This window comes from Danio rerio, chromosome 13 (genome assembly GCF_052040795.2).
Source record: "Danio rerio strain M-AB ecotype USA chromosome 13, GRCz13ab, whole genome shotgun sequence".
Classification (NCBI taxonomy): Eukaryota; Metazoa; Chordata; class Actinopteri; order Cypriniformes; family Danionidae; genus Danio; species Danio rerio.
In genome coordinates this window covers 23,870,024-23,877,366 of record NC_141033.1, presented here as the reverse complement: position 1 = coordinate 23,877,366, position 7,343 = coordinate 23,870,024, and the positions used below count along the sequence as shown (strand labels likewise).

Genomic DNA, 7,343 nt, shown 5'->3' with positions numbered 1-7,343 from the left:
TTTAATTTCCTACAAAAATTCCAGGATACATAATGAATAACCCTCCCATATAAATACAATTTTCATGTTACTAAAAATTATTATTTTTTGTTCACAAATATATCAACACAATCATGAAGATCTCTAGATCGGTTTCGGTTCAAGTCTACCTCACATTTTTTTCAGAAAAATGCTTCATGATGGGCGTGGAGCGCTGTGAGCAGAAGGGAGGAGTGGGCGTGGCTGGCAGAGCAGGGAAAAAAAGAGGGGAGTGAACAACTGTTGTCAGTTGGCATTCAAAATGAGACACAAACCATGAGCGGACCCATGATTTTATAGTTTACAAAGCTAAAATACAAAGAAATAAACAGTAAGTAATTTAATGCCCTGCAACATTTGTTATTTGTAATTTTTCAAACACACAACCACAATTTGTTGTATAATTATAAAGATAATCATGTTTATATAAACACTATAAATGAGAAAAACTTATCTCCTCTTGATTCTCTGGGTCAGGCACAGTAAAGCAGTGCAGCAGGTCTTTTGCCATTTCTATTTTAACCATTAGCCCTGCAAGCAATCAGGAGGATTTTAAAAATAGGTGAACACTGCAGTACGGATAAGTGATGTGTCTGAATGGTAACAAACTTAACTGTTAAAACAAAATGTCTGCCTTTCACCAAATCTCGCACAGCTCTCCCAACAAAAATGCCCTCTGTGGATCATAGAAACAAACATAAACGACCCCTGCTGTGTGCGGACCCAGTCTCACCATTAGATCTCACAGCCTTGTCTTCGGAAAGCACATGCTCTAATGGATAATTAAGAAGCAGGGTCTTTTAATAGGATTAGAAAACTCAGCTTTGAATAATAATAAGAAACGGACACATTATCACTCCACTAACAGATTTTTGTTCCCGCCCCAAAAATAATTTTAAACCTGGGAGATAAAATTAGCTGACAAAAGCTCAAAATTATCAAGTTTCTGACAGGTGCTAACATTGTCTTAACTTATGCTCAACATATACTGTTAAATAAAAAAAGTGCTCCAGGCTGTCTTGAACCTTTAATAAAACATCTAAACGTGCCTTTGTCTATTTGATTATTAAATGATAATTTATGCCTGCAGATTGCCAATTACTATATCCTTAGATGCTGATTTATCTAAATTATTAGAATTTATTTTCTCTGTAAATCTCCATATAAGTAGCACTGACCTTCTCGTTCTTGATTTTATAAATTTGGAAAAACATGGTGAAACATTGCTCTTATGTTTTAATTACTCAGCACTGCTGTTAAATCATTTACTTTTACTAGTTTATTCTATTGTATTTTGTGTAATTTTGTCTGTAGATTTTCAAATACAGTACATCTTTAAAGGGCACTTTCTAGGTTACCCATTTTCTACTTTAAATGCATAGAATTGGTATTGAACTTCTATATGTCTCCAATTGTTAATGTAATCAGCTATATTACTTTTCCTGCTAATACAAAAACAACAACAACTACTACTACTACTACTAATACTACTACTACTACTATTAATATTAATAAAGCATTGGTTAATCAATATACCAAAATTGTATAGTATGAAATCAAGCTAAAGGTCTTTACAAGGTAAAAATGCCTTGTCCACATTTGTGCTGAAATCAGTTGATCAGTAAAGCACTCAGCTCTGAAACACTTTAAATGGTGAAAACACTTCATTTTAGAGTAGCCATCTTAATGCCCACTACAGCTGCTCTGGTGTTCAGAGATCAAAAGCTATCAAAAGCAAACCTGCGATCACCACCCGCTGTGCTGCTGAAGCTGAAGGGCTTTAGGAGAACTGCTCCAACAAGACATTTTTCATGATATTATACTACACGATGTCTATATATAACATTTTGTCATCATTTGGACAAGTTTAGCTTGATTCAACTTGTTTTTAAATATAAAAAAGACATAATAACAAAATAATAATAATAATAATAATTTAAAAAAAAAACATTAAGACTCTCTTCTCTCTGGCATCTTAGGTGCTCCATACTTTATATAATTTTTCAATATTTTGTCAATATTTAAAACTTTTCAAATTTAGCGATCCTAAAACATGAAATAATATATTTTATACTCATTATTTCATTATATATATATATATATATATATATATATATATATATATATATATATATATATATATATATATATATATATATATATTTTTTTTTTTTTTTTTTTTTTTAGCAAAAGCACTTAAAACTGACAATAACTGATCTCTTAATTTTGGAGTTTTACTTAAATAGAAAAGTAGACAGTTGTTATAAATTGTAATAATATGGTATTATTATTATTATTACAGCTCTGTAAGCTGGTCATATTACTGAAATTCAACATCAGTTTGATTTCAGTGATATACTTTCACCATCCAGCTGCAGTTTCTATAGTGTTACCACACTGTGAAAATAATCACCATTGTAATGGTTCAGAGACAGTTAGAAAATTACCATCATTTGTCAGCATCAACAGTTAATCGATCTGGAAGCTCACACACACACACACACACACACGCACAAACACGCACGCACGCACGCACACACACACACACACACACACACACACACACACACACACACACACACACACACTCACAAGATTTAAAGAAGAGCTATTCATTTTCTTCAGATCCCATCGTTCCACCAGTAATGCAATTTGGACACTTTAGGATATGTTTTTGATATTAATCTGTCAATTTTAAATGTGGATCAAAGCTGATCCCCTTTCAAAGCAATGACAGGAAGCAATATATATCATTGAGGAATATTCCTCAAGGAAAAGGTTGCTCGCATCACTGCAGATCTTTTTATTGTTTCCTCTTTATCGTTGTATTTTTTAATGATTAATTCAACAGCATTACATTTCTTATCTAATCTTGAATACTGTCAAACATCTGTATCCCGTCTGAAACACTCAAACAAGAAAAGAGTCCATTCCCCAAGCGCACGCTAGCATAAACAGTGAAGAACAAACCATTATCATGATCCTGATTCCCAGCAATTAAACACGGTGTTTGACCACGGGCCTCATTATTCTGTGCTAAACAAGCAGACAGCAATGCGTTGCTGGGCTCATCTGAATAAATTATAGAACAGTACTGGTAAAGATGCCTTTCATCTTTTCTTAATCCCTGTTTTCAAGTCCCTTGGGCAAATGAGGATGTAATGAAAAATGCCACGGGCTGGAAGCAGGTCTCACAAATAGGGAAACGTCTGTGAATGTCTGAGAAAAATTTAAGCATTGACTTTAGGCGTACCCATTTAGACACCAATATTCTCACTTTACCAGGAAAGGCTTCATTTTAAAGTTAGAAAAGCATGGACGAGAACTGCTGCTTAAATATGCTAAACTTGCTAATTTATATAGCACAATGTTAATGTGCTGGCATACATGTTAACACATATTAAAAACATGATTCATACAACATTCATGGTTCCACTATAAAGTCTGTTAGCAACACGATGAATGTATTAGCATGGTGCTACAAAAATGGTAATTCATCTTAGCAAAATGTAAAAATGCTAGTAACAGATTTAAATATGCTAGCAATGCTTATAATATGCTAGCAATATGAAAACATGCAACAGCATGCTAGTAGGATGTTAGCAATGTGGTAAAAACAAAATAACATGGTATAAATGTTTTGAAACTGCATGGTATGGTTTTTCTCAAGTCAGTATCAAAGTTTGTTTTGTACATTTTAAGTTAGTTATTTCAATTTTGAGAATTATGTAGCCAGAATTATGTATGGCTGCATTTTGTCTTTAAAACGAACGCTACGGGGCGATATGACGATAAATCAGGATAAGGCTTTTCTTTTTCTGGATTGCTTTTTAAAATTGTCAGTTGGCTTTAGGGAAGAGGGTGGGCGAACTTTTCAACTTTTCAAAAAGTGGGCAACCTTTCTAAACTGTACTTGTGTACTTAAGAATATACTAAAGAGCCTACTACTTCAGTGGTCTTTACATTTAATATTTTCTTCAACTATTTTTTGTATACTTTTATTGAATGTACATTTAGCACACATAATTTTACATGGTTTTATACCTATGTGTATATAGAAAGCCTATTAACAGACCAAGTTTTCTTAAAGAGCACCTAAGATGAAAACCATGTTTTGGAAGCTGTTTGGACAGAACTGTGTGTAGGTATAGTGTGTCCACTTTCATACTGGAGTGAAATAAAGGCAATAAGTCTCTTTTCTAAATTTCCTGATGTTAAAATAGGATCTAAATCCCTTCCATTGTGGGGCCCACCTCAATGTGACGTAGGAGTGTGGTGTCCCTGTCCACTAAATTGATTGACAGCCACATATTAACATGTCTTCGTAGTAACGCTTATAATCATATCAACAAGCCAGAATGTGCACAAAGCAACTGGGATTAAAAGGTTTGCTGAGCTTTCTGTGATCATTAATCATCATCAAATGTGATCAAGAATGAGTTTTACAAGTTTAAAACTTGTGTAAAAACAGTGAATTACAGCGATTTTATCACCACAGCCGCATGTTAGTACAATTATGAAAGAAGATGCTTAAATCCCGGTTTGTGGACGTTAAATCAGGGTTATTATATACATTAACATAACGGATATCCGTACAGCAGAGGAAATTATTGTGTATGCTTTCACATTTGCCAAGCAAAACCCTTGCGTGCACTGCACTCTCAGAAAAAAAGGTACAAAATTGTACCTTTTAGGGTACAAATGGCCCGTCACTGGGGTGGTACCCTTAAGGGTACAAATTTGTACCTCTATTTAAAGGTACAAAATTGTACCTTCTACATTTGTACCCTTTAAGGGACAATTTTGTACCCTAGACACTGAAGGTACAAAAATGTACCTTTTTATATTATATAGTATTTTCAGGGTACTGACCCAGGCATTTTGATCCTTTGGTGACTGCATGCACAAATAAATAAATAAAATATTTTGGTTCACAGATGTCCATTTTTATTTATTAATGTAGAAATATTTCATTACAACTCACAACTGAATGTGTTAAGAAATAAGATTACTCAGCAAGTATAAAGCAGACATGTAAAACAGTAAAAAGAACAATTTAGATAACAAATAAAAACTAAATAATCTACACTTAATACAAAGACCACAAGAATACTGTTTAAGATTTATAAACACATTACACAGGCTACATCAAGTACTGCACTTTATAAAGTCCAAAGTATTTGTCTTTAGTCAGAATACTCGGTCATAATAAATAATTTGTCATCAACATTTTCTCTCAATTTCAGAATGAAGGCAAACTTTCTCTATAAATTGCTTCAACAGTGCAGAAAACCAAATACATCAGTAGCCTCTTCCTCAACATCAGTAGATTACTCCTCATCATCCTCAAGTGGAGTTGTAATTTGTTGTAACACAATATGTGTTTATGCTTTTGATAAACATGACATGTAAATCATTCATATCTGGAAAATGTTCTTTGATAGTCATTAAGACCACAAGTTATTTAAAAATTTGCTTTATGCATGAATGATAGCAGTGTGCTGGATTAACTTGATGATTGTGATTATCCCAAGAGCATGTAGAGAAACAAAAAACAAGGTTGATCCCTCTGGTAACTGGAGTAGATCGAGGCTTGTCACCGACCACCGTTCATTCAAAACATTCCACTGCAGTAACATCAAGGTGTTCTTCTAATAAGATGGATATGTCAAAAATGTATATTCGTCCACATCATCAGCCCGACCAATCGCAATCCCATCAACTCTGAAGACTGCCGTGACTCGTTTGTTAACAGTTGTCCTGTCGGTGGCCTCCTCCTGTACTTGAACTGTTGGATGTGGTGAAGATGGTTCACTGTAAATGGCAAAGCAATAATTACATTAATATCAGTCACTCTATCACTGATGAAGAGAAAATCAACATGCATAGAAAGTAAAATAATTAATATTCACTGATTAAAAAAAAGTATCACAGATTAAAAGACTAATATAAATTTCATTCATTCATTCAATTTCTTTTCGGCTTAGTCCCTTTATTAATCTGGGGTAGCCAACTTATCCAGCATATGTTTTATGCAGCATATGCCCTTCTAGCTGCAACCCAGTATTACGAAACATCCAGACACACTTATTCACACACACATTTATACACTACAGACAAATAAGCTTACCAAATTTAGCTATAGCGCATGTCTTTGGACTTGTGGGGAAACCGGAGCACTTGGAGGAAACCCTCACGAACACTGGCAGAATTTGTAAACTCCTCACACAAATGCCAACTGACCCAGCCGAGGCTCAAACCAGCAACCTTCTTTCTGTAAGGTGACAGCACTACCCACTGCGTCATCCTAATATAAAGAATATCAAGCATTATAAAATGCATTTATCACAGCATATACTAAACAGAAAACAACATACGCACCGGAGCACAAAGAAATGTTGAAGTGTCGCTTAACAAGGCTGGCAACATGAGAAGTGCTGCTGTAAAATCAATTCCTGGAACATAAGATGTGGCATACAAACAAATATGAAGGAATCCATTCAAAGCTGGAATTTAATAATATTAATCAAGTGGAGAAAGTTTAGAAAGAGTACCTTAGAGTCAGGTCCATAGCATTCTTCAGTTGATCTCTCATCTTTCGATGAAAACCTAGAAAATAATTTTAAACACGTGGGTGTACATTTATTGTTGTTTGTAAGTAAAAACCTACAAATTTAAAATAGTATTTAAGCCATTAAAACCATGGTATTGATAATGAGACATACTTACATCTTGTAACTGAGCCATGCTTTCATATGACATGCCTTCATTGGTCTGATGCCGTTAGGCTGCATTCTGTTGTTCAATCTTGTCCTGAAAGACAATTGGAAACTTCAAAAACTTCTGGAAAGCTATAAGATAAAGCAATAACTATTTACTTATTTTGAGATATTAATAAAATAGGTAAAATAGCTCAAGGTACCAGTTTCAGAACAGATGAGACAAATTATTACATTAAAGAACAAAGTATAACTTAAAACGTCGATTTATACAACATGGTATGTTAATAATTCTACATTAACACAAGTATAACGTTAAACGATAGTAAAAGCACCAACAATTCTGGACATGAGAGTTTGTGGACACTCCTCAACATTAATGTAACTTAGACACTGAAACGAAGATATGTAACTTACGCCACGTTTGTAACTAGCCACGTTTACATATCAGTCGCTTTGTCGGTGACAAAATTGTGATTTTTCTTCACAAAATGGCGGTGTAACTTATATAACCGTCTAAAATGACATTTCAGCGGTCAACCGTGGCTAGAAAATGGCCTCAAAATATAAAATATTATCGATAATTACAAATTTCCAGTATTAATA

At 34.0% G+C, this 7,343-nt stretch overlaps 1 long non-coding RNA gene across 1 annotated transcript; it reads right to left on the bottom strand.

Moving 5' to 3' along the window:
* Positions 1-4,942: 4,942 nt before the first annotated feature.
* LOC137490474 (uncharacterized) lies at positions 4,943-6,833 on the bottom strand. Its single transcript, XR_015505888.1, has 4 exons — positions 6,748-6,833; positions 6,573-6,627; positions 6,149-6,473; positions 4,943-5,832 (listed from the first exon to the last, which is right to left on the bottom strand). It is a non-coding gene; the product is annotated as an uncharacterized LOC137490474 (long non-coding RNA).
* Positions 6,834-7,343: the final 510 nt, after the last annotated feature.